General features: G+C 42.6%; 1 long non-coding RNA gene and 1 pseudogene across 1 annotated transcript in view; both read right to left on the bottom strand.

Moving 5' to 3' along the window:
- LOC142456301 (uncharacterized) overlaps nucleotides 1–24,058 on the bottom strand; it is a 56,633-nt gene extending 32,575 nt beyond the window's left edge. Inside the window, exons 1-2 of the long non-coding RNA XR_012786057.1 lie at nucleotides 23,986–24,058; nucleotides 14,040–14,166 (exon numbers count right to left, since the gene is read on the bottom strand). This is a non-coding gene — a long non-coding RNA (uncharacterized LOC142456301). The remainder of the gene's footprint in view (nucleotides 1–14,039; nucleotides 14,167–23,985) is intronic.
- Nucleotides 21,814–22,573, bottom strand: LOC142456300 (protein C1orf43-like; annotated as a pseudogene).
- Nucleotides 24,059–26,629: the final 2,571 nt, after the last annotated feature.

The following is a 26,629-nucleotide window of genomic DNA, read 5'->3' as shown; positions in this document are numbered from 1 at the left end:
GTCCTGTGGTGGTGGCTTGCATGTTGCCGTGATGCCAGAAGCAATGCCACCCAGTGTTTCAAATACAAGCAGGACCACCCATGGTGCATGGATCTTAGTGGAATCTCCAGAAATAGGGACTGGGAGGAAGACCTGGTGATCTACTTCTGGAACATGAACCCCCCAGGTTTAATGGCAATGAAGTAACACTGAACAAGTACTAAATCCTCAAAGTACATTCAACAGTGATGATGTGGATGGAGGAGAGCTTTGGGGACTTGAAGTAGTTGACAGGTCATGACTGAAAACAAGAAAAAATAGATGCAAACTGAGATTGTTAGTTTATTGTGGCAGCCTGACAGATAAACATGAGTGGGATTAATTGAAGGGCAGAGAGATAAATGGCTTGGTGAGCCTCGCCTTTCTTGTCTCTCCCTCCTTTATCATCGGGCCAGTGTGCAGCTGCCTTGCTTGTTCTGTGCCTCAATTTATAAGCTACTCTACCTGTGGGACGCCTAGCCTGTGGACTGTGTCGCTGTTTGTTGGGGTCCCTTTAAGACCACAAGATTGGAATTTACATCTCTTGAACTAGGGACTGACTGTTGGTGACCTGGAAGACAGTTGGTGACATGCCTTACTGTTTGCTGCCTGTGCTGGGATAGCCTAGCTCTCTCTCTCTACAGAGGACTACCAGACGGCCCTCAAGACTTGAAGGACGGCTAGTGTCTCACAACTCTCACGGGAGTGAGTTGCACTGAGCCATTTGTACTGCTTTATAATTTAACTGTTCATTTCTTATTTATAAATATATCTAAAATTATCAACAATCTAGTTTTATCTCTCTAGAAAACCCTGTCTAACATACAAACATCCTCTAATAATTTGAAGGAGGAATAAATGAAGGATTATCGAGAACAATTGCAAGATGTCAAAACAAAATGAAATGTTTAAATATTGATGGTATATGGCTTATTATACTTAAATAGACTGGAACTGGCCATTTTTAATGAGATAATCAAGTGGTTTATAAGGGTGAGATAGACAAATTCAAGAACACTCATGTCATATTCATCAGCAAAAAGTACATTGCAAGAATTCTCTGAAGCATAATTCTGTCTGTAGTAGGTTAGTATTCATATGCTTGCAGGTAAGACCAGTTACTACAAGTGTTATTTAAATTTTTGCACCAAGTGATAAAGCAAACATAAAATGTGGGATTTACCCCACAGCCAAACGGGCCCTTAGGAATAGCATGTGCATCAAGGAAGATAAAGCAGACAGCAACAATGGGGTACGAGTGGCCTCATCTACCATGCCAGAATAAGACAGCGAGGTCATTTAACAGTGAATTTATGTAGTAGTAAGATGTGGAAGCCTCCAGAAGGCATAGACATACAGAATGGACAAGTGGGAATGTGGGAATATCCTGAATTCTTTTAGAATACTTCATGATAAGTAGCAGGTTGTGGGAAACTTAGGACCAAGAAGAGGGTGGATGCAGACAAATTCTTTATTCTCAGAATTAAAGAAGACTGCAAAGCCAGGTATCTGGGAAGAGGGAGGCATTCATATTTGTAAGTTGGAAAAGAGTCCCAGTCACATTCTCCTAATTAAAAATCATGCCCACAATATCCTCTCATTATAGTGCTACCTTAATGATGCCTCATACAAGCACATGGCTTTAACTCTAAGAGAAGACATGTTGTTATTGGCCTCCCTGCTCAGGGGACAGTTATTCCAGCCCCCACACCCCACCCCCACCTGCCCTGAGTACTTGCCTTAAATTGCGCAGCCAAGTACTTCAGGGACGTCCAGGGAAAAGATACTGCCTACCTTGCTAGGTACATAGGTGTCCCGGGGGGGGGGGGCGGGTAGGGGTTGGGGGTGGGGGGAGTTGTGCGGTTGCATGCCCAAGGACTTTATACCACTTTTACTCGAGTATAAGGCAACCCAAATATCACAAAAACTGAATAAAAATTGAGCTGAAAAACTCGGCATATACACAAGCATATATGGCAATTGGTGAAAGAATACATTCTCTCTCTATCCTGCTCAGACTTGGCATCATGGAAGAGGTGAGTGCCTAAATACTTCTGTCTGCCTTTTAATGTCTGCCCTTCAATTACACAACCGTCCCTTAGGACCCATCCAGAATACACTTAAGAGACAAAAGGATAGTTGATTCCTTGAGTGATAGCAACAAAGGGAACCTGATTGCTTTTAAAGCTAGGCACCTTTTAGATGATTAGCAAGTTGTCAGTCACCTGTAGGAGATGTAAACTAACATCTTACTCGAGGGCAGTGTGAATAAAATGTTATCAGGAGATTGTGCATTATCAGCTCTAGCTTTATCCTTGGGGCTTGTGGAGGTTTTCTTCTAACAATAGCACTGATCTTCCAACCCTGTGGTCAGGAGTATAGAGATAAGGCTGCTTACACTTTGATCCAGGTTCTGATTTCCACAATAAAGAAATTGAGGGTGGGGAATGAAGGGAATAAAGGGGAGCTGATATCAAGGAATTCAAGAAGAAAATGTTTTGAAACTGTGGTAGCAATTGTACAGTACTGTTTGATGTGATTGAACTATGGACTGTTATGATATCTGTAAGATCTCCCAATAAAATGATTAAAGATATATATATATATATATATAGAAAATTTGCATAATTTTTGCAACTTGACATTGATCAACAATACAATCATGTGCACTGATGAATGTAAAATTTGGGAACATTATCAGTAATTGGAAAATGTGGCCTTAGTGACAGAAATGACACAAGTTAACCAACAAAATTTTGAGACTAATGATGATTTCACAACAAATTCCTTATTAAACAACAGAAATGGAAACTACACATATAGATCTTTCTGAAAGGAACAAATGAAAATCAAATCAACCACATCGCTACAAAGAAATGCTGAGGAAGCTCATTAGTCAAAACAAGGCCAGGGGTTACCTGTGGAACTGATCATTAATTGCTCAAATGCAAGTTGAAGCTAGCCAAAGTACTTAGATCACAGAGCTTAGAGACTATCTAAAGAATAAACTTAAGGAATAAAAGACTGATGACTGAACTTAATGACTGAGGAGCAGATAAGTGGTGGGATGACACCAAGGACATCATACACATGGAACCCAAAAGACTACTATAAAGAAAATAAAGAAAGACAGCAATATTGAATATACTATGCATTGTTTGAATAACAACAAAAAAAAAAAGTGTTCGAATATACAGCCAAAATATTCTTTAGAAACAGCAGGGCATCTTTCGGGTTTTGGACCTATTAAGAAGGTGTGGGCTTAAGGAAGCACACTGTATAGTAAGGAATATACATCAGACGTGTTTAGTGAAAAAAGAAAACAGAAAGCAGGGTGTTAATAATGTCCTTTCCGCTTACAAAATTATTGGAGGAACAGGAAACTTAAAAAAAAATTGAGAAGAGAGAGCCTGGAAGAAGCCGACGGAGTGACACACACCAGAGGGACTCCGCAGAATCCAGTCAAGGAGAGTTGCTCAGAGTGAAATTCAACACCACTGGATCGCAGGAGGTGCATCACAAAGATAAGTAGGCACAGATCCACGGGGTTTTGAGGGGCTGGGGCCTTTTGGCTTACCTCAGTGGAAGCCAGCTGGGGCTCGACCCTAGTCCAGCTGCCGGATCTGCTCAAGCTGGGACCATTTGGAGCCTGTAGCAGGGCTTGGTCCCAGCACAGCCACAGTTTTCCCCTACCTGCCTCAGGGCAGGGACAGGATGCTTGCGGCTCCACTGGCAGGGATCAGGGTTCAACTACATTGTTGCTTCTGTTTGCTTCTCTGCTCTACATTCCCACACAGCCTTGGAGGGCTGCGCAGGGGCTTTTTCAAAGCACAGCGGCACAGCGTGGTCTGAGCAGGGACTAAACTCAAAACCCCACAGCTCCATAGGCAGGGATCAAGCTTCAGCTACACTGAGGCATCTGTTAACATCTCTGCTCTCTGTCCCCCCACATCTCTGGGGGCTGCTGAGCAGTTTTCTTGCAACCCTTCTTGGGGCTCAGCTGCGGACTACCAGTGGGGCTTGGGGCAGGGAGTAAGCCCTTTCAGATCCAAAGGCAGGGAGTGGGACACAGCTATATAGTTTCTTTTGCTTCCCTCGCTTCCCTGTACCCCTGCACAGTCTAGTCCCACTTTTTGAATTTTCTCCCCCCCCTTGTTCCTGCCCTGCTCTCTCACACTCCATTGCAGACTTATGGGCACTCCCATTGCCCTAGGGCATTTGCGCCTGGGTCACACCCAGCTAGGTGAGCTCCACCCTGCATAGATAGCCCAAGGCTAGGGAAAGGCCTGCTTGCTCTCCAGGGGATACTCCTCAGACTTCTCACCAGGGAGTTCCTGCCTGTGTACCTGGGGACATAAAGCAGCTCAGGCAACACTTATCAATATTCAAACCAATAGAGGGAACTTCAGCCCAGCCTCTGCATCACTGGGGCAGGCAGTGGACCTGGCATCTGGGGCACTCCCCAGATAGGGATGCCACAGGAAGATAAAGTGGTAGGTTAATCCCGCAGCAAAATCAGCTGTAGGTTAATGCCATAGCAAAATCAGCTGTAGGCAGATCGAAGAAGCATTCCTATAAGTCTTCCAGAGAGAGACTAGAAAATGGCACCTGGTCCCTCAAAAACAACTCAACGCAAACAGCCATCACCCCCAACGACCTCAACGAAAAAACAGGAGAAAAAAAAGACGAAGGCAGAAGATGTCCTGAACATAGCAACATACATAGAAGAATCAGACATTGGGATGCCATACAAAGAAACTCTCAGAATGCTGCTTGGAGCCATACAGGATATGAAGGAAACAATACAGAAAAAGGATGAAATGATAGAGGAGATAAAAGACATACACCAAAGGGAAATACAGGAGCTTAAGGAGCAGATAACGAAAAACAATAGTAGAATCGTGTTCCTTGAGAATCGATTGGAGGAATCAGAGAACCGCATCAGTGTTGTGGAGGACAGCCAAGCAGACTTTAATAAACGTGAACAAAAATCTAAGAAGAGCATCAGAGAAGCTGAAGAAAACCTAAGAGCTATGTCTGATGCTATGAAGCGGAACAACATTAGAATTATTGGCCTACCAGAGGAAGACACAACAAAGAAGTCATCTGCAACAATAGCGAGAGAATTCTTGGAGGAAAACTTCCCCAGCCTAATGAATGAAAACCAAGCAACCATCCAGGAGGCTGATAGAACACCAGCACGACGGGACCCCAAGAAGAAATCACCAAGGCACATAATAGTTAAACTACCCAACTTTGAGGAAAAGGAGAAAATCATGAGAGCAGCTAGGGAAAAGCAAGCAATCACATATAAAGGTTCCCACATAAGGATATGCTCAGACCTATCAGCAGAAACTATGAAAAAAAGGAGAGAGTGGAGTAACATATTCCAAAAATTGAAAGAAAACAACGCAAATCCAAGAATACTCTACCCAGACATATTATCGATCAAGATCGATGGAGAAGTAAAAGTCTTCCCAGACAAGGAAAAACTCAAAAAATACGTTACAACAAACCCAGCCTTACAAAAGATCCTCGCCGACTCAGTATGGGTAGAAGAACAACACTCACCAAGCACAAATAAGAGACCAACACATAGAACAACTTCACCCAGAGCACAACAAAGAGAAATCAGACGCTAAAATAGCAATGGCTTAAGTATGGAAAGAAGTCAAGAATGATACACACACACTAATGAGAAAGGAAAGTAGGAAAACTCCCAACACAAAAGGTATAAAATGGCATCACAGAGTCCGCACATGGAGATAATAACCCTGAATATCAATGGCCTGAACTCAGGCATTAAAAGACTGAGACTAGCAGAATGGCTTAGAAAACACAACCCATCAATTTGCTGCCTACAGGAGACACATCTCAAGGCTACAGACAAAAATAGGCTGAGAATCAAAGGCTGGAGAAGGACCTACCAAGCAAACAGCAATACAAAAAAAAGCAGGGGTTGCAATCCTTATTTCAGATAAAATTGACCTCAAAGTGCAAACCATATAAAGAGATAAGGAGGGACACTATATAATGCTCAAGGGAATGATAGACAATGAACCACTAAGCATTGTAAACATATATTCCCCGAATGAGAGACCAGCTCAATACGTCAACCAAACAGTCCAAAAGATTAAGAAACAAATCACAGACTGGACAATTATAGTGGGCGACTTCAACACACCACTCAGTGAGAAAGATAGATCACAGGGAAAGAAACTCAACAAGGAGACTAGAGAGCTAAACTCCACAATTAGACAATTTGACCTAATAGATACTTACAGAGCTTTTCATACAAATATAAAAAATTTCACTATCTTTTCAATTCCCCATGGCACATATTCGAAGATAGACCACATGCTGGGGCATAAGGCAAATCTAAATAAATTTAAGCACATTGAAATAATACAGACCTCTCTCTCTGACCACTCTGCCATAAGACTGGAAATCAACAAAAGGAAGACAAAGAAAATAAGAGCAAATAATTGGAGGATGAATAACTCCCTACTGCAAAAGGAGTGCATACTGGTCCAGATCAGAATCGAAATCAGGAAATTTCTAGAAACCAACGAAAATGAGCACACGACATACCAAAACTTATGGGACACAGCAAAGGCAGTCAAGAGAGGAAGGTTCATAGCAATACAAGCACACCTAAGAAAAGAAGATAGACTCAGGACGGATACACTGACGCAAAATTTACAAAAACTAGAGCTGAGTCAGCAGGACAACCTTACTAATAGCAAAAGAAAAGAAATTATAAAAATCAGGGCTGAGATTCAGGAGAGGGAAAATTAAAAAAACTATGGAAAAAAATAATATTGCTAAAAGTTGGTTCTTTGAAAGGATAAACAGGATCGATAGACCATTGGCAAACCTAACCAAAGAAAGGAGGGAACAAATCTCAATAGCAAGAATAAGGGATGAAAGAGGGGTCATTATAACAGACCCTAATGAAATCAAAAGGATAGTAACACAATACTATGAAGGATTGTACTCCAATGAATTCAACAATTTGGAAGACATGGACAAATTCCTGGAAAAACAATCCCTCCCTAGACTCTCCTCGGTGGACATCAAGGATCTCAACAGACCCATAGCAATAGAAGAAATAGAAAAGGTTATCAAGGGATTTCCAACAAAAAAATCCCCTGGACCAGATGGATACACTGGAGAATTCTACCAAGCATTCAGGGAAGAACTAATACCAATCCTACACAAACTTTTCCAGAACATAGAAAAAGATGGCAAACTCCCAAACTCCTTCTATGAAGCTAGTATAACTCTGATACCCAAACCGGGCAAGGATCCCACAAGAATCGAGAACTACAGACAGATATCCCTAATGAACATTGATGCAAAAATCCTTAACAAAATACTAGCCAACAGAATACAAAAATATAATAAAAAAAATTCACCATGACCAAGTGGTATACATACCAGGGATGCAGGGATGGTTCAACATACGAAAGACCACTAGTATTATTCGTCACATTGACATGAAAAAGTATAAGTATCAGATGTTTATATCAATAGCCGCAGAAAAAGCATTCGACAACATCCAACACCAATTCCTGTTTAAGACACTAGTGAAGATAGGGAAGGAAGGAAAGTTCCTCAAGACAATACAAGCTGTATATGAAAAACCAACAGCCAAAGTCATAGTCAATGGAGAAAAGACTAACACAATCCCACTGAAAAAGGGGACCAGACAAGGATGCCCCTTACTCCACTCCTATTTAATATTGTTCTGGAGGTTTTAGCTAACAGCATAAGGCAAAGAAGTGACATCAAAGATATTCACCTTGGGAAGGAAGAGGTGAAACTATCGTTATTTGCAGATGATATGATTTTATATATGGAAAATCCCAAAAGTTCCACAAGGGGAGTACTGGAAGCAATAGAGCAGTTTGGCAGAGTGGCAGGATACAAGATCAACAAACACAAGTCCATCGGACTGTTATACACATCAGATAAGACCACAGAACAAGAGATAAAAAAGGTGGTACCCTTCATAATAGCCAAACACAAACTGAAATATCTAGGGATATACTTGACTGAAAAAACAAAAGATCTTTATAGGGAAAACTATAGAACACTATTACAGGAAACCAAGAGCGACCTCAACAAATGGAAGAATATTCCATGCTCTTGGATTGGGAGACTTAATATAGTTAAGAAGTTAGTTCTGCCAAAGGCACTATATAAGTTTAATGCTATCCCGATACAATTACCATCATCTTTCTTCAAAGAAATGGAAAAACTCATTACCAACTTCTATGGAGAGGGAAGAAGCCCAGAATTAGCAGACAACTCCTCAAGAACAAGGACACCGTGGGAGGGCTTGCTTTACTTGACTTTGGCACATACTATGCAGCCACAGTTCTAAAAACTGCATGGTATTGGTACAATGACAGATACTCAGACCAATGGAAAAGAACTGAAAATCCAGAAATAAAAGTATCAGCATACACACAGCTGATCTTTGACAAGGGCCCCAAAAATATCAAATGGGAAGCAGATGCCCTCTTTAACAAGTGGTGCTGGAAAATGGATATCAACATGCAGAAAAATGAAGCAAGACCCTTATCTCACTCCATGCAGAAGAATAAACGCAAGGTGGATCACAGACCGTGAAGTTAAATCCCAAACTATTAGGGCCATCAATGAGGGAATTGGGACCAACGTGAGAACTTTGGCGCAGGGAATACACAGGCTATCAGAAATAGGGAAGGACACAAACACAGAGGAGGCACAAATTGACAAATGGGATATACTGAAGATAAAACACTTGTGTACATCCAAAGAATTCACCAAGAGAGTAATAAGAGACAAAGGCCTTATTAGTAATATTTACAATACTCGGCTAGATTCAAAAAGAAAAAAACCAATAGCCCACTTGAAAGCAGGGCAAAGGACTTGAACAGAAATTTTACAGGAACAGAAATCTGAATGTCCAACAAACATATGAGAAAAGGTTCCCGATCTTTAGCCATAAGAGACATACAAATTAAAACAACAATGAGGTACCACCTGACACCCTCAAAGGTAGCCCAATTTAAAAAAATCAGAAAGCAATAAGTTTTGGAGGGGCTGTGGGGAGACAGGAACTGTCATCCACTGCTGGTGGGCCTGTAAGTATGTACAGCCACTATTGAAATCAATCTGGCGATACCTAAAAGAGATGGAAATAGAGTTACCATATGACCCAGCAATCCCCCTACTGGGCATATACACAGAAGAGGCAAGAAACAAACCAAGACCAGACATCTGTGCTCCAATGTTCATTGCAGCACAGTTCACAATTGCAAGGAGTTGGAAGCAACCCAAATTTCCATCAACTGATGATTGGATTAAAAAACTGTGGTATATACATACAATGGAGTACTACGCATCACTAAAAAGCAGTGATGAAAGTATGAGGCACATAGCGGCATGGGAAGAACTGGAGGAAATCATGCTAAGCGAGGTAAGTCAGGCACAAAAGGACAAGTACAACATGAGCCCGCTCAGGTAAGGATTAAAAAGAATTTTAAAAAGCAAAAGTGGCATAGGGGAAAAAGCTACTGTATACAAACATTTTAGGGGTGGAGACTGTGTAGTATGGAAGGGACCAGACCAAAACCAAGGATGTACATTGTAGACAATGGTGGAGGAGGGGGGGAAAGGAAAACAAAAGGATGAATATAAGGAAGAAAAGGGGAGCTGGGGCATGGGACATTAATCCACCCAAGGGGAGGGTATTGTTTATATCTCCACAGGGAAAGTGGGACCAGACTTCAACCTAGTGCCGCAAGGTGTGAATGCAATATCCCGGCGTGGAGTAGGGAACCAGTGGAGAGGTCTGGGAGGCTGGCCCCAGCACCATAAATTAAGTGGATTCCTGCCCCTCCCCCAAAAGATTTTGTTCCAAAGGACGACATTGACTCTGCAGCTCCGGGAGACAAACATATCTGATCAGAGCACACGGGAGCAGATGCAGGGGCAGAAGGAGAGAGTAGAGCACAGCCTGGCCCACCAGGACGTGAGGACGATGTTCCTGAGTAGAGCAGTCAGTCCACAGAGAGAACAACGTGGCTGGCCGCACTATGAGAAATGATGCCAATCAGTGACTAAGGGTCATGCAGGGGACTGCACCGGAGACACAGTGTGGGAATTGCACCTGACCTGATCCCAACACACCGAGGCAAATCACTGGGGGTGTGCAGCGGAACAGAAAGGGAATGGAGTTGCAAGGTCCCCAGGGAATGCTGAAAGTGGACTTTGGGGCCTGGGCGTGATGCCCCAACAGACTGGACTGGAAAACACTCCTAAGGGCCAGCAAACAATCCCTGAACTAACTACAAACTTTTCTCTTGTGAACTGTTTTGTTCTGTTATTTGTCAGTGGTTTTTTTTGGTTGTTTTGTTGTCTGGTTGTATACTGCTTCTTTGTTTTCCTCTGTCTTGTTTTCGTGCATGTTAGTGTCTCCACAGGTCTGTCTGAATAGCACAGGCTGGATGAACTATCTGGAGGAAAAACAATGGGACAGACAATTCCGGGGGGACTTGGGTTGGGGGGGTAGGGGGGTAAGGAAGTGGTATTAACAAACACAGGGACAAGGGAAAAACATGGGACCCCAAATGGTAGAGAGGGGGCAGTGGCAGGCCTGTTGGGGAATGATCAAGGGTAAGGTTGCTTAGAGAAGAGGTATACTCTAGCCCAGGTGGCGAAGAAGCATGGTAGTAGGGCAGGAGGAAAGTCAAGGTAGATGGAGGAAAGAGCTAGGAGTCAAAGGGCATTCATGGAGGTCTAGACAAAGACATGTACATGCAAATATATATATATAGGAGGATGGGGAAATAGATCTATGTGTCTATATTTATAGGTTAAGTAATAAGGTGGCGGAAGGACCTTGGGCCTCTACTCAAACACTCCCTCAATGCATGAATACTTTCTTTTATTAAATTGGAACTCTATGATGCTCACTCTCCCGACACAACTGCTGGAGCCAAAGGGGGTGAACTAGTAAATGTGATGAAGAAAGCTGATGGTGCCCAGCTATCAAAAGAGACAGTGACTGGGGTCTTAAAGGCTTGAAGATAAACAAGCGGCCATCTAGCTCAGAAGCAACAAAGTCCACATGGAAGAACACACCAGCCTGTGTAATCGAGTGGTTCCGAAGGGATCAGTTACCAGGCATCAAAGAACAAAAAATCATATCATTGACTGCACACCTCCATGATAGGATCGCTGAAAACAAATGGGTGCATAAGTAAATGTGGTGAAGAAACCTGATGGTCCCGGCTATCAAAAGAGATAGTGTCTGGGGTCTTAAATGCTTGAAGATGAACAAGCAGCCATCTAGCTCAGAAGCAAAAAAGCCCACATGGAAGAAGCACACCGGCCAGTGCGATCACGAGGAGCCAAGGGACCAGGTATAAGGCATCATGCAAAAAAAAAAAAAAGTTATATGTGTGTGTGTATATATGTGTATATATATATGTATATATATACCATATTAAATGAAGGGGGAAGTACAGAGTGGAGACCCAAGGCCCAAGTGTCGGCCAATGGAGATCCCCTCATAGAGGGGTTTAGGAGAGGAGATGGGTTAAGTAGCGTGCGAGGTAGTACCGATGAAGAACACAGCTTTCCCCAAGATCCTGGATGTTTCCTCACCCCAACTACCATGATCCGAATCCTACCTTGCAGGGCTGGATAGGGCAGAGGCTGTACACTGGTACATATGAGGGCTGGAGGCACAGGGAATCCAGGGTGGATGATACCTTCAGGACCAAGGGTGTGAGGGGCGATGCTGGGAGAGTGGAGGGTGCGTGGGTTGGTAAGGGGGAACTGATTACAAGGATCCACATGTGACCTCTTCCCTCGGAGAGGGACAGCAGAGAAGGGGGGGAGGGGAGACTCCGGATAGGGCAAGATATGACAAAATAACGATGTATAAATTACCAAGGGCACATGAGGGAGGGTGGAATGGGGAGGGAGGGGGAAAAAAAGAGGACCTGATGCAAAGGGCTTAAGTGGAGAGCAAATGCTTTGAGAATGATTGGGGCAGGGAATGTATGGATGTGCTTTATACAATTGATGTATGTATATGTATGGACTGTGATAAGAGTTGTATGAGCCCTAATAAATTGTTAAAAAAAATCGAGTCATCTAGCTCAGAAGCAAAAAAGCCCACTTGGAAAAAGCACACCAGCCTGTGTGATCACCTGGTGTCGAAGGGATCAGGTATCAGGCATCATCAGAACAAAAAATCCTATCATTGTGCATGAAAAGGAGTGCGGAGTGGAGACCAAAAGCCCATCTGTAGGCAATTGGACATCCCCTTACGGAAGGGTTGTGAGGAAGAGACAAGCCAGTCAGGGTGCAGTGTAACAACAATGAAACATACAACTTTTCTCTCGTTCCTAAATGTTTTCCCCCCATCATGATCCCAATTCTACAAATCTGGCTAGACCAGAGGAAGTACATTGGTACAGATCGGAAGTGGAAACACAGAGAATCCAGGGCAGATGATCCTTTCAGAACCAACAGTGAGTGTAGCAATACTGGGAGGTGGAGGGAGAGTGGGATAGAGAAGGGGAACCTGTAATAAGGATCCACATATAACCTCCTCCCTGGGGGACAGACAACAGAAAAGTGGGTTAAGGGAGATATCGGACAGTGTAAGAAATGACAAAATAATAATTTATAAATTATCAAGGGTTCATGAGGGAGGGGGGACCAGGGACAAAGGGGAGAAATGAGGAGCTATGCCAAGGGCTTAAGCGGTGAGCAAATGTTTTGAGAATAATGAGGGCAACAATTGTGCAAATGTGCTTTACACAATTGATATATGTATGGATTGGGATAAGAGTTGTATGATCCCCAAGTAAAATGATAAAGAAAAAATCCTACAGGTAGAAAAAACTGAAGGTAAATGCTAAAAGATATCCTAAGCTGATAACAATTTTCTTGCTGGGAAGATGATCATAGACACCTGAAAATAACAGAAGTCGCACACGTATTTCACCAAAAAGAGTAAAATATGGAGAAATATGTCTGTTAAACTATTCCAACAGATAAGGCAATTTGACCATCTCTAATAGGAAACAAATAACTTATCTCACTAGAATGAAGAAAACTTTAAAGGGAGAGGAGACAAAATGAGAAAATGGAAACCGAAACCTTTATTCATTCTCAAACTGTGAGTTGTGACCCCTTTGGGGATCCAACGACCCTTTCACAGGGGTCACTGATTCCTAACAGTAGCAAAATTAATTGTGAAGTAAGAAGGAAAATAGACAAACTCCAAGGAGGGAAGCTAAGTTAGCACAATGGAGAACGTTTATGGTGGGAGCTCGAGATCCATGCTTGCTCAGTAGTGGAGGCGAGAGGATCGCAAGATGGACTTTCATAGTAAGGTAGAAGCATATAAGAGAGGGAACTTTTTGACAATCTTAAAGAAAATTATAGACCCAAACATATACTAATGTATATCAAATAAATAGAAATCTAAAAATCTAATCTCAGAAGAGCACTGGAGTACTATTGCAACGGTAGGAAAAGTGAGGTCTCACATTCGAAGGACACCTGTGATGGATGTGAGGCCTTCTACCAGTTGAATCAACTCCCCTGCCCTGTCCAATTACCTTTAAGGTACTTGACTACGCACCGGAAAAATTTCCACCATAGCTTGTCTCTAAAAATGACCACATTTCTCCTTGTTCCTATTGAGAGGAAGCTTCTGAGGTGACAACTGGATAACCTGCTCATGAGAAATTATAGAATCTTAGACACACCAAACTTGACCTAAACTTTATAAAGCCTGCAGAATGTTGTATTTCTAGAAAAATCATGTTCAAATGAACAAAGTAAAGGGTAGTCTCTCAAGGACAGATGACCTTACCCACTAACTTAGGACCAGAGAATGCAATGAGAATCTACCTCTTTGAGAACACAACAGACACTGTAAGGATTTCAACACTTAAGATAGGAAAAGTTAATGACAGGGCCAATGACTTGAGAATTCTCCTCACCAATGGAAACCAGGTTGCGATAGTTCTCCAACATCACATCCTGATTTAGGGTCTTCTGAGCAGTGTTCAGGAGCCGCCATTCTTCCCAGGTGAACTTTACAGCCACATCACTGAATGTCAGTGATTCCTGTAGTAAAAGGAGTCTATTTAATGACATATTTTCCATTTGAAAATTAAAAAAATACATCTTACACTAAAGAAAGCAAAATAATAATAAAAACTATTCTGAGTTAGTACATTCCATAGGTGTGGTCAACTGAGGACTTGGTAGAAAGCATTTGACCTATTTTTCTAGACTTGCAACCATGGGCACGGAAAACTAGTCCTATTTTCAGAAAGATCTCCATTGTTCGGATAAAGAAATCTTCCCAAATACACATCCTCCAAATAATGTGCACCCGACAACAGACCTCCATAAAGGAGCAGTCTTAAAGGAGCTATCACACTGTGTTTCCCTGAAAATAAGACATACCCATAAAATAAGCCATAGCAGGATTTCTAAGCATTTGTTCAATATGAGCCACACCCCCAAAATAAGACAGTGATAGGCATGGCTATGCAGCATATCGCCATGGAGAGGTAATGAAGACGGGCAGCCATTATCGTCTGCCCCATCGTGACAGCTGTTATCTTGGAGGTGACCGAAGAGGTGTGGGCAGCCCCATCAACCTGGCTGGCCCCCCAGTCAGGTCCCGGTTGTACCATGTGTGCTGCAAGCTGAGGCACAGCGGTAGACACAGAAAATGAACATAAAAGTCTCCTCAGTGAAGTGAGGAGCAGGTTGCTCTGCTTCAGGCATTGTTTGTCCTCAGGGGGACGGAGGAAAGCTGTGCCTGCCATTTTACTCAGCACTGTGGGTCGATGTTCCAGAAGAAGACGACTTAACTATATTTGAATAAATGTAGATTGTTAGACCATACTTAATAAAATTAAGACACCCCTGAAAATCAACCACAGAGTGTCTTCTTGAGGAAAAATAAATATAAGACAGTGTCTTATTTTGGAGGAAACACAGTAGTAGTAGAATCATTTCTCTGCCTGGCTGCTTCTAACTATGCTTGAAGGTTATCTGTGGATTAGAACCACCAGGTTCTGTAGCCAGTCCACCATAAAATGTGGCAAATGCCTGGGGAGGGCTCAGGGCATGTTTGATGTCAATTAATCCTAGGTCAAGATGGTGACTCACCTTTTTGCTTGTTTGTTATGTTACCCACTTATGATATTACCCATTGACCATGTATATGCTAACTGCATGAGGTACATGCCTTATGAAAGATCTGTAAGCTCCATTATATACACCCACTGGAAAATACATTCACTCTCTCAATCCTGGCATAGGAAGAGAGCCCCGGTGTCCGGCTGTCTACTCTCCGTATTTTAATATTTGCCACAATTGCAATGTTACTCCTAAGGTTCGAGTGTTGGGAACCCTGTGCCACCAAAATAATCCACCCACTCATAAAATTAGAATTTTGAGTACCAGTGAAATGATCTGAACGGCTAGAAATCGCTAATTTATACTCACACAAAGTAGATAATCACCTGTTTATATTAACAAACAAGTTTACAACACATTGTGAAATGGAATTAGGAGTCCTGGCAGGATCACCAGTATACGAGGCTCTGCATCTTCAGTGGCAATAGGTATCAGGAACTGTTCAGATGGGGAGGTCAAACATGCCTCAGCTCTCCAACATTTTTTGTCAATTCTTACACAAGTCATTCCTCCCACACCACTCTTTGTCTCACTTCTGGGTTTGATAATTTGTTGCTATGGCCACACAAAACTCATAAAGCAAAGTGGTCTATTAATGAACAAGGTAAAACCTGGGATCAGGAATAAGAAGCTATAACTCAGATCCCAACACAGAAAGTTCATAGGGACTATCTCCCTTCCTGAGGCAGGAAGCTCTTATAAGTCACCTTTGGACAAGCTCCTCTAGTCAATCTTAGGAAAAATTCTTCTCAGCCACCTTGGAACAGTATTGACTTTAATTAAAAGGTCCTTTTGAACTTGCCTTCGTTCGTCACATGCTCTCCAAGAGGCCCCTCCTAATCTTGCCTAGGTGGGCAAGGTGCTAGGTTGACCCAAGAAGCCATCATATCAAGAGCTAGAAAAAGAGGGAGAGAGAGAACTGCATGCAAGCATTGTTGAGAACAAACAGTGAGACATTGGCCTGTTACGTGCTATCTTGTATTGTCAGCCCCTGCAGCCACATAGTTCAGAATCGATTAGGGATTTGCCAGCTTCCAGAACTCCATGAGCCATTTCCGTAACATCCCTGTCAACTGTGAGCTGCCTGTGTGACCTGATTTAAGAGCTTCTCCACTCCATGAGCCAACAGTTTGCTGCCTGACATCTGAGATTCACCAACTTCCACATCCTGAAGAGTTAATTACCTGATGACTATTTAGTTTTGTTGAGAGACTGCAGAGCAAATCAAGGGACATCTTGAACCTCTACTTCATATGGACTGATCTACTGCTGCTCCTGCACAATGTACTGTAATATTCATGAATCAAGGGCTATACCAATGGAGATAATGCCGAGGGCAGAAGGGACATAGTGACAGAGCCAATTGTGACAGGTCCAGAAATGGCTTTTCAGCCAAGATATGGGACAGGCAGGCAAGATCAAGAGGAGGACATCTCTATGGAGCTGAGAGGAGCCTATAAAGATGGCACTATGAAGAGAGCTTACCTTCAGGGGGCAAAATGTCTGAGAGCGACACAGAGAAAAGGCCTGCCCTGAAGAAGAGCAAATGTGCCTACATGGTTCTGTAATATGAATGCCAATGAGTAGCCTATGGATTCTGCTACTAAGGTACATTCTGTTACCGAATAAAACTTGTACATGTGACTCTGGACTGTAAGTTGTACATGGCCACTGCAAAAAATTGATGAGCTGAGTAGGAGAGGACTGTGGGAAAGATACTAGGGTCAAAACTGTTAAAGTATTGGAGAGTACAGGTATGTTTATGCTCTGCCTCACATGAATCAGAGCTGATGCTGATGGCTGATTCTCTCTCCTGCATCTATAGTTAGAGGAGGTGAGAAGCCGTCAACCTTTTTTAAACTACTATTGCTACAAGGCCCATTTTAGCTGCATTAATAAGAATATGTAATGCATCACCTTTAGAAAGAAACATTAAAGAAACTTACTCCGACAAAATTCCCATGAAATACTGACCTGTCCTAAAGAGGTGACCTTATTGCTCCTTAAAAACTAGGCATAGTGCAAATGAAGAAAAGAGGAGAATAAAATGATTAGGGCAAAGACTGTACAGATGTGCTTTATACAATTGATGTATGTATATGTATGAACTGTGAAAAGAATTGTATCAGCCCCAATAATTTGTTAAAAAAAAAAAAAAAAAAAAAAAAAACTAGGCATAGTCAAGGAGTTGGAAATAACCAAAATTTCCATCAACGGATGAATGGATCAAAAACTGTGGTACATACATACAATGATGTACCATGCATCCTTAAAAAGCAGTGATGAACATATGAAGCACATCACCGCATGGGAAGAACGGGAGGAAATTATGCTAAGTGAAGTAAGCCAAGCACAAAAGGACAAGTATAGCATGAGTCTGCTGAGGTAAGCTTAAAAATGCAAAAGGGTCATAGGGAAAAAGCTACTTTATACAAACATTCCTAGGGTGAGGTTCAGGTAGTATGGCAGGGGCCAGACCAAATCCAGGGATACATATGGTAGCCAACTACAAAGATGGGGGGGGGGGGGGAAAGAAAAAGACATGGGTAGCAGGGGAACAGAATATTAACCCATCCAAAGGGAGGACATTGTTTATATCTCCACAGAGAAAGAGGGACCAGACTTCAACCGGGTGCACCAAGACATGAATGTAACATACCGGCATGAAGCAGGGAGCCAATAGGGGGGTCTGAGGAGCCAGCTCCAATCCCAACAATGTGGAGAGTGCCCCCTCCAATAGAAGAATTCACTTCAGAGCACATTACTGAAATTACAGCTCAGGGAGAGGGACATGTCTGACCAGAGCACACAGGAGCAAAAGAAGGGAGAGGAAGAGAGTGGTATACATCCTGGCCCACTACGGCTTGAGGGCAATATTCCCGCTCAGAGCAGCCAACGAACCGAGAGGACCATAGGGCCTGACTCACTACAAGACAGGATGTCCCTAACTAACCCACAGCATTACAGGGGACAACACTGGAGACACAGTGCAGGAATTGCGCCCAATCTGACATCATACTGAGGCGAAACAAGGGTAGGCAACAGAACAGCAAGGGGAACAGAACAATGAAGTCCCCAGGGAATACCAAAAATAGACTTTGGCTCCAGAGCATGGCACTCCATCAGGAAAACACTCCTAAATGTTAACAGACCTTGAATTATTTACAGGCTTTTTGTGTATGTTTTTGGTTTTGTTGTTGTTTTGTTTTCTTTTGTTGCTTTGTTTTGCTCTGTCTTCTTTTGTATGCATGTTATTATCTCTGCAGGTCTATGTAGATAAGATAGGCAGGATAAACAAACTGGAGGAGAAAGCAATGGGAGAGGGGGAGGCAGGGGGAAAGGAAGTGGTTGTTAATAAATCCAGAGACAAGGGAACAACAAGTGATCTAAAATTGATGGTGAGGAGCATGTAGGAGGCCTAGTACTGCTTATCAAGGACAATGTGACCGAGAGGAATTACTGAAATCTACATGAAGGCTGAACATGATATTGTGACAAGAATAAATTAAAAGGAAATATAGGAAGGAACTAAGAGGCAAAGGGCATCGACAGAGGTCTAAATACAGTCATGTACAAATATAAATATATTTATATATGATGATGGGGAAATAGATCTATGTGCATATATTTTATAGGTTTTAGTACTAAGGTGGCAAATGGACCTTGGGCCTTTACTCAAGTACTCCCTCAATGCATGAACATTTTGTTCTATTAACCTGGCATGCTCACCTTCCCCACATGATTGCCGAGTGCATAAGCAAGTGTGGTGAAGAAAGCTGATGGTGCCCGGATATCAACAGATATAGCGTCTGGAGGCTTAAAGGCTTGACGATAAACAGACAGCCATCTAGCTCAGAAGCAACAAAGCCCACAAGGGAGAAGCACACCAGCCTGTGTGATCACGAGGTGTTGAAGGGATCACGTATCATACATCAAAGAACAAAAAAAAATCATATCATTGTGAATGAGCGGGGAGTGCAGAGTGGAGACCCAGAGCCCAACTGTAGGCAATTGGACATCCCCTTGCAGAGGGGTCACAGTGAGAAGAGCCAGTTAGGGTGCACTATAGCACCGATGAGACATACAATATTCCTCTAGTTCTTTAATGCTTCTTCCCCTCCACAATCATGATCTCAATTCTACCTTGCAAATCCAGCTAGACCAGAGGATGTACACTGGTACAGATAGGAACTGGAAACACAGGTAATCCAAGATACATAACCCCCTGAGGACCAATAATAAGAGTAGAGATACCAGGAGGGTAAGGGGAAGGTGGGGGAGAAAAGGGAAATCGATCACAATGATCTACATTTAACCCCCTCCCTGGGGAAGGAACAACAGAAAAGTGGGTAAAGAGAGACACTGGACAGTGTAAGACATGAAAAAAGAATAATAATTTATAAATTATCAAGGGTAAGGGAAGGTGGGAAAAAATGGGAAGCTAAAATCAAGAGCTCAAGTAGAAAGAAAATGTTTTGAGAAGGATGGCAACAGATGCACAAATGTGCTTGACACAATATATGTATGTATGCATTGTGGAAAGAGTTGTATGATTCCACAAATAAAATGACTTCAACAAACAAATTTGGCATAGCATATCATTTGAATGATATTTATGAGTTGGCCATAGAATAATGAATTATTAGTTGAAAGATAATGTCATCCAAAGACTCCTCAGTGACGTATTATGTTCAATGTCAATAGTTTAGTTTTAATCCTATGAACAATATACATACTCCTAATCTTCTCCAGACCAATCTTGAAGTCAGAATCAGAGTTTATCTATAACTTCTATTTCAAATTTCCTCTTTTCCAATGAACTGAATCAGTATTATACAGGCTTCTACATTTCCAGTAGGAAATATAGAAAAGGATAAAATACATCAAAATCACCTGAGTCTTGGCCATTTTCTTTTGGTCTTTAGGACACTGCCAGCAACTGGGATGCTCTATGTTTGTCTTATCTGGATCAGCTCTAACGATGTTCACAAATTTCAATCTCTCATGGGGATATCCAGAAATAATAATACCCAAACCAGGCACTTCCTCTTTCTTCTTCGCTGCTGTTGACGCACAATTTGCAGGCTGGTGAGAGAATGCAACGTGAGTAATACATAACCTGTAGGTCCAGATGTGTTACTATTCTGTCCCTCTTCTTACACAAAGTCCTCAATCCTGTTAGCAGTGGCCTTACTGAGTGATGGAAAACATGCTTGACGGAAAACATGCTTATACCATGCCCAATAAATCAAAAATTCTGAATTTTCAGACATGCGAGTAAAAGATGAGTTTGTGACAACTAGAGAGTGGACAATCAAATATACATCTCAAAAAAGCTGGATCCCTACCTCACAGCATACAGAACTATCAATTACTTACTGTGTGAATCTCAAAGAGAATGACAAATCAATGAACTTTAAAGATGATTACATTAATTAAACCATCTGGCAACATTTTACATGGGCTATATAAAAACTATTATACACTGAAAATTATTTTCAGGAGGAACTTTAAATTTTAAAATCACTTTAGAAACACTTTAAAACTAACCATCAAGTAGAGTTAGAAGGATAAGCACACGTTAGGACACAATAAAACTGCTGCACAGAGTTTCTGAGACTCTAAAGCCATAACAGGCAGCTAATGGGTTTGTACCTTTGACCATGAGGTTAGCAGTCCAATTCTTAATACATGTCAAAACCAGGGCTCCAAAATAAATACTTATGTATCATATCCGATTGAAACTTATATATTTTGAAATGAAGTAAGTATACATCCCCTTATAGTGCTTTTAAGGTAGCATTATTTGTATTACCTAATGCAGTTTGCTAGTTGGCCCATACAAGTATACAGTCCCTCTAGAGATGGCCCCTTAACTCCTTCCAAATATTTACGTGGGTTTGTTGCCCACCAATGTGAATGAAGCAAAGGAGCCCTGGTGGCAATAGTGGCTACTGTTGGGCTGCTAACTGCAAGGTCAACAGTTGGAAACCATGTATTTCTCCTTGAAAGAAAGATGTTATTTTCTTCTCTCAAGAGTGGCACGGCTCTCTACTCTGCTAAAGAGATAGTCTTTGAAACCCACAAGGGCAGTTCTACCCTGTCATATAAGCTTTCTATGAGCCAGTGTTAACTTGATAGCACTGAGTTTTTTTGTTTTTTTTGTTTAAGAGGATTGGGCAGCTTGCCCAACAACACATTGGTATCCTTGGGGCTATGCAAATAAGATGTCTGAAAACCTAATGAGGGAATTAGTCACATTAGACATCATGTTAGGTTTCATTGATCCATTTCAGAAAAAGAAATTGGGATCTCACTACCATCAAAAAAGAATAGCCTGGATCCAAGATTCTTATTTTTATTGAGGAGGGGGGAGTAGCGGGTGGGGAAAATAGTCTTAATTGTTGTTTAGAAATATCCCCCAAGGGCGTCCAGGCATGATCTTGCACACATCGGGAACGTCAGGCAGCAGAGTGCAGGCCACCAGCCAGCTACCCTGAGGACTGCCTGGTAGCACGCTCTAGTCCTGGCTCATCTCCAGCGAGTCTGTCAGGTCCGTCACAGAGCACTCCCCAGGGCATTACAGTTGTCCTTAAAGCCCTTCAATCCGAGGACGTGCTTGGCACGTTCACTCTTCTGACTGGAGGGGAGGTATGTCACCTGGAAGGTAGTTGGGGAGGCTTCAGGAGATTGGGTAAGGTCTTTGGCTGCTGACTGGTGGTGTCACTGAGAGCTCCCACTTGGTGCTTTGACCGCAGTGGCCAGCTCAGTCAGGGCCTCCTGATAGCACAGGTACTCACTCTGGCCAAAGACCCCTGCCCCATAGCGGACTGCCTCATAGCCATGCAGCAGGGGATCAATGAGGGTCTTGCACATACCCTTGAAAGGAGGAGCAGCGTTCCAAAGATAGAGCAGGTAGGAGAAATGTTTGCCCATTAGGGAACAGGGATGCCGGCCTTCACTGTGAAATGGGATCTAAGAGGCAGGAAGGGCGTCCAGAGCTTTCGTCTTGTACAGATAGTTGTAGCAATTTTGATTTCCCCAGGTTTCCAGCTGTGGCAGTTTGGCATCATCAACTGCAAGGAGATGGGGTTCCTACTTGGTAGCCTGAACTCTGGACAGTTGAATATCAATTACTTCTTTCAGATCCTTGGGGGCATTGTGTCCCACAGGGTCATGAGGTCCCCTCTGAGATTTCATTGCAAAGTGCATGATTTGCCTCTTCACAAAAAATAAATAGTAGTATAAACACCAAGCTCCCGTAGGCCATCACCAGCGTGACATTCACCTCGGACAGCCAGTCACTACTGGATGCCATGGCCTTCCCACCCTACACAGAGCTGCTCTGGTTTACCCCGATGCCTTGACTCATCAGCCCAGGTTTGTCTGCGTTTCCTGGAGCACCCCGGCCATTTCCTTATGGGGGAAGACTAAGTGAGACCCAGCCAGAAACATGGTAGCTTCGGGAGGGGGTGGGGTGGGGAGGCATATCCTGGATTCTTGTATTAAAACTCTTCATCCAAAAGACAGAGCTATGACACAAGAGAGAAAGCGATGGGGAGGAGCAACAACAGAGACATGGTGGCAGCAAAACCAAGAGACTGAGAGAGAGCAGTGGGCTTAGAGGCCACAGAACAAGAGAGCTCAGTGCCTTTGGGCAGGAGTTTAGGAGGTGAATTACTGTACATCTGAGTACTTATTTGGGAACTAGATTTGCCGACCCACACAGAGCTGAGTATATTTGGTCTGAGGCTAAGGAGTAGAGAGAGCATTTATTCCGCAGAGCTAAAAGACCTTTGTAACATTTGCCCATTTAGGACAGAGACCAATAGGCTACAGGGCCTGACATTAGATGCAGGTATATCTGTCAAAGTGCTGTCCGAAAGAAGAACTGTACCTTGAGTCATTTATGATCCTAAATTGTGTGTTAGGGTAGAAAAGTGAACCATTTGTCAAATATAATTTAAGGAGATCATTTATTAAATTTAAGAGATAGCAAAAGACCTGCGCGTGCGCACGCACGCACACACACCCCATATATTTAAGGGAGGCCAGTAGCATAAAGTCAAAATAACAACTGAAGAATCAGTCGGGACCCTGAATAAAAAGGGCGTAGAACAAAAGGCAAGTCACAGATCATGACTGGTGGCATAGGAATACATCACAGGTACAGATGGGACTGCAGCAGCAGGAATGAGACCATGATTAGGACATGCACATTATTAGAGAGAGGGACTTACAAAATAGGTCCAGAGTCTTTACACAAAGCCAGTCAAGGCAAGACTCCTGACAATGGCCCCTGTTCTTCCCTCAGGAAGTTGACCTCCATCAAGGATACACCTAGGCAGGCAAGTGGAGAGAGGCTGGCTGGAAAGGAGTGCAGTCTACTTCGAAGGCATTCTTCCCCAGGGGAAAATTATCTGCCTGCTAGGTTAATGATCAGAGAGAATTTAATGGCAGCTTAATCAAAGTGGGGACACAGCAAATGGACACTGAGTTGTCACTGTCATCAGCAACTCAATGCCATCAAGTGGATTCCGATTATAGCAACTCTTTAGGAGAAGATGAACTGCTGTTTCTGGGTTTCTAAGACTAACTCTCTACAAGAGTAGACACCCCGTCTTTCACCCCAGGTGTGACTTGGAATCTGTAACCACTACGACACCAGCCTTTTGTTAAGTTGGAGTGCTCAGAACTTAAGTTCTAATACAATTATAAACAGTTACTTACCCAGTGAATGCTATCATTCAGGGAGACGAGTAAAGACCTTGGACGCTGACCATCAGGACAGCCTTGTACACTGTCACTCTCCTGGGGTCAGAGTCCAGGAGACACGGATCCTTCCTGCCTCCCCTCAAGCTCCTCGCCCAGCACTGCCCTCAGGAACCCCAGGCCTTCTCACCCTGCTTGGAGTCAGGTGAACGGATTTGCTTCACAAACCAGTCAGAAGTTGAAATCTTTCCTTGTGACACTTCAATGCGCAAGACAGTAGTCACAGATTTCTAGCTCCCTAGACTGGATCAAATTTCACTGTGGCAAATCTTTGATCTGAAACAGAAGAGGAGTCAGTGTTGAGAAAGGCATGTCAGGTTCTTGGCCTGTACTTTTTGCACTAAATAGTGATCACCCCACCCCCTGGAATCAAAACCATGCTCCAATCTGAGGGTGTTTACATTAAACAAGAGCCCACTCTATCTTTACAGCGTAATTTTACTCATTTCTCAAATATCGTTTTCAACTTCGGATCCACATCCTATATATACAGTATTTATTTATTTTCAGAATAAAATGGAAGTATTTAAAGTCTCAAAATTCTCAAGCTCAATTGAAGCTAAATATCTCCTTTTCACCAACAATCTGAAGAAAGGAATATTTTATGAAAAACATTTACTAACCTGTACTCAACCTCAGACCAACCTTTGACATATTTGGCTAAATCATATTTGGCTGAATCATGCTCATATATGCCCTCCAATCCATGCTAAGCTTTTCATCAAGTTTAACCTGCCACAATTCCCTTCCATCCTGTGTATTCCTTACAATATCTATTGTGTGTGAAGAAATGCCTAAGGTTGGGTAGCCCATTTATGTACAATAGTGTGGTAATTAGAGAAACTTGCTGTGGAAGTAGATAAGAGACAGAAGGACACCAACAAGACAACCTAGAGGTACCTTGGTCAAGACAGAGTTATCCTAAACAAGAAAATAAGCCAGGGGAATGCTTATTTGCTACCCTCTTAAGTTCGTAGGTTGATGCATGTCCAATTTTAAAGCCTTTGGGAAAGATTGCATCCTACAGTCAAAGAATGGCAAGGGGTAGGTAGATGGGTGATGCCAAGAACCAAGGTAAAGGCAGAAGCTTAAAAGAACAAGAGGGATCCAGGAAAGAGATGACTGATCAACCATTCTGTCATCTTGGCCTAGATTCTGGATTCCAAGCTCTAGGTAATGCTGACTGATGACACACAACACAAACTGTAGGAGAGGGCTTATTGGCTTGGGTTCTAGGATGTCCCATCCATAGTCGTGGTCTTCTAGGGAGAAAGGAAAAAGCTAATGCCTAGGCTTGAGCTTGTGAAAAATGCTCTACCAGGAACCTAGTTTGGTAGGATAACAAAATGAATGTGCTGGGAAGAAGCTATGCTGTGATAAAGTAGGGAGGCAGTAGCCTGAGTGACTAGTTGGATATCACTGACACTGACCTTTTGCAAGCCCCAGTGTTTCTGAAGGAAGAGATGTGTGAGGTGAAGGGATAGGATAAAGGATGTGGATTAGTGCTAGTCTAAAACTAATCAGTAAGTCAGGTTCCTACAGAAAAACACAATTTGTTTTAAACTCTCTCTCATGTATACCAGTCATCAGGCATACCTTCAATATAAGGCTCACCATTCCACCGGGTCTTAAGGACAGGCTTCAACTCAGGGCTCTTACATTGGTTGGTTGCAGAGTAAGGTTGGCTTACAGGCCCCTCCTTGATCAACACTTTTAATCTAAGCTTGACTAAGCTTTAATTCCTTCCAGAAATACTGATAGCTTGTGCAAAAAATACAAAAAAACAGAATGGTGATAGTAACAGTCAAGAGACCAACAGATCCATTGCATTGGATAAATATGCCTTATTAGGCCTGTTCAGAGTGTTGAAGAGCAGGGCTCTTACTTTTGAGGACTAGGTTCACCTCACCCAAAACATGGTATTGTCAATTGTTTCATATGTACTGGGAGTTGAACCCAGCATAAGGAAGAATGAAGAAGAATTGATTTGTTTGAATTGTAATGCTGGCCAAGAATACGGAAATAACATTGGGTCTCCAAAAGCACAAACAAATTTGCCTTCGAAGAAGTAAACTCAGAGTGCTAGTTAGAGGTAAACATACTGAGAGTTCATATTACATACTTTGGACAATGTTGTGAGAAGGGAGCAGTCCCTGGAGGATAGTATATGTGGCAAAGTAGAAGGACAGGGAAAAATAGGAATCGCAAGCTAAAGGGATTGACACAGTGATGGCAACAATGGGTTCATCCTAAATTGTGAGTCTGGCAGAGGAGAAGCCAGTGTTTCCTTCTGTGGTATACTGGGTCCCTGGGATGTGGAATCAACTCAATGCCACCTAACAACAACTTCAGAAACCACTGATCAGTACCCAAGACAGGCACAAAATACCATTGTGTAAGTTATGTTTACAAAACACTGTTTCCATGGTAACGGAAGCCAAGTCTTTCAGGCAACATTTGCTGGAACATGAGCTTTCTTATTAAAAAGGAATGTTTTATTTTTTTGGGGGGATGTGTGTGTGTGTGTAACAAAGCAATGACAAAATCACTGAGGAATTCCTGCCCCTTATTGATTTACACCATTCGCCTGGAGGGGAGTTGA

The sequence above is a fragment of the Tenrec ecaudatus genome, chromosome 9, assembly GCF_050624435.1.
Source record: "Tenrec ecaudatus isolate mTenEca1 chromosome 9, mTenEca1.hap1, whole genome shotgun sequence".
NCBI classification, from domain to species: domain Eukaryota; kingdom Metazoa; phylum Chordata; class Mammalia; order Afrosoricida; family Tenrecidae; genus Tenrec; species Tenrec ecaudatus.
This window is presented reverse-complemented; position numbering and strand designations above follow the sequence as displayed.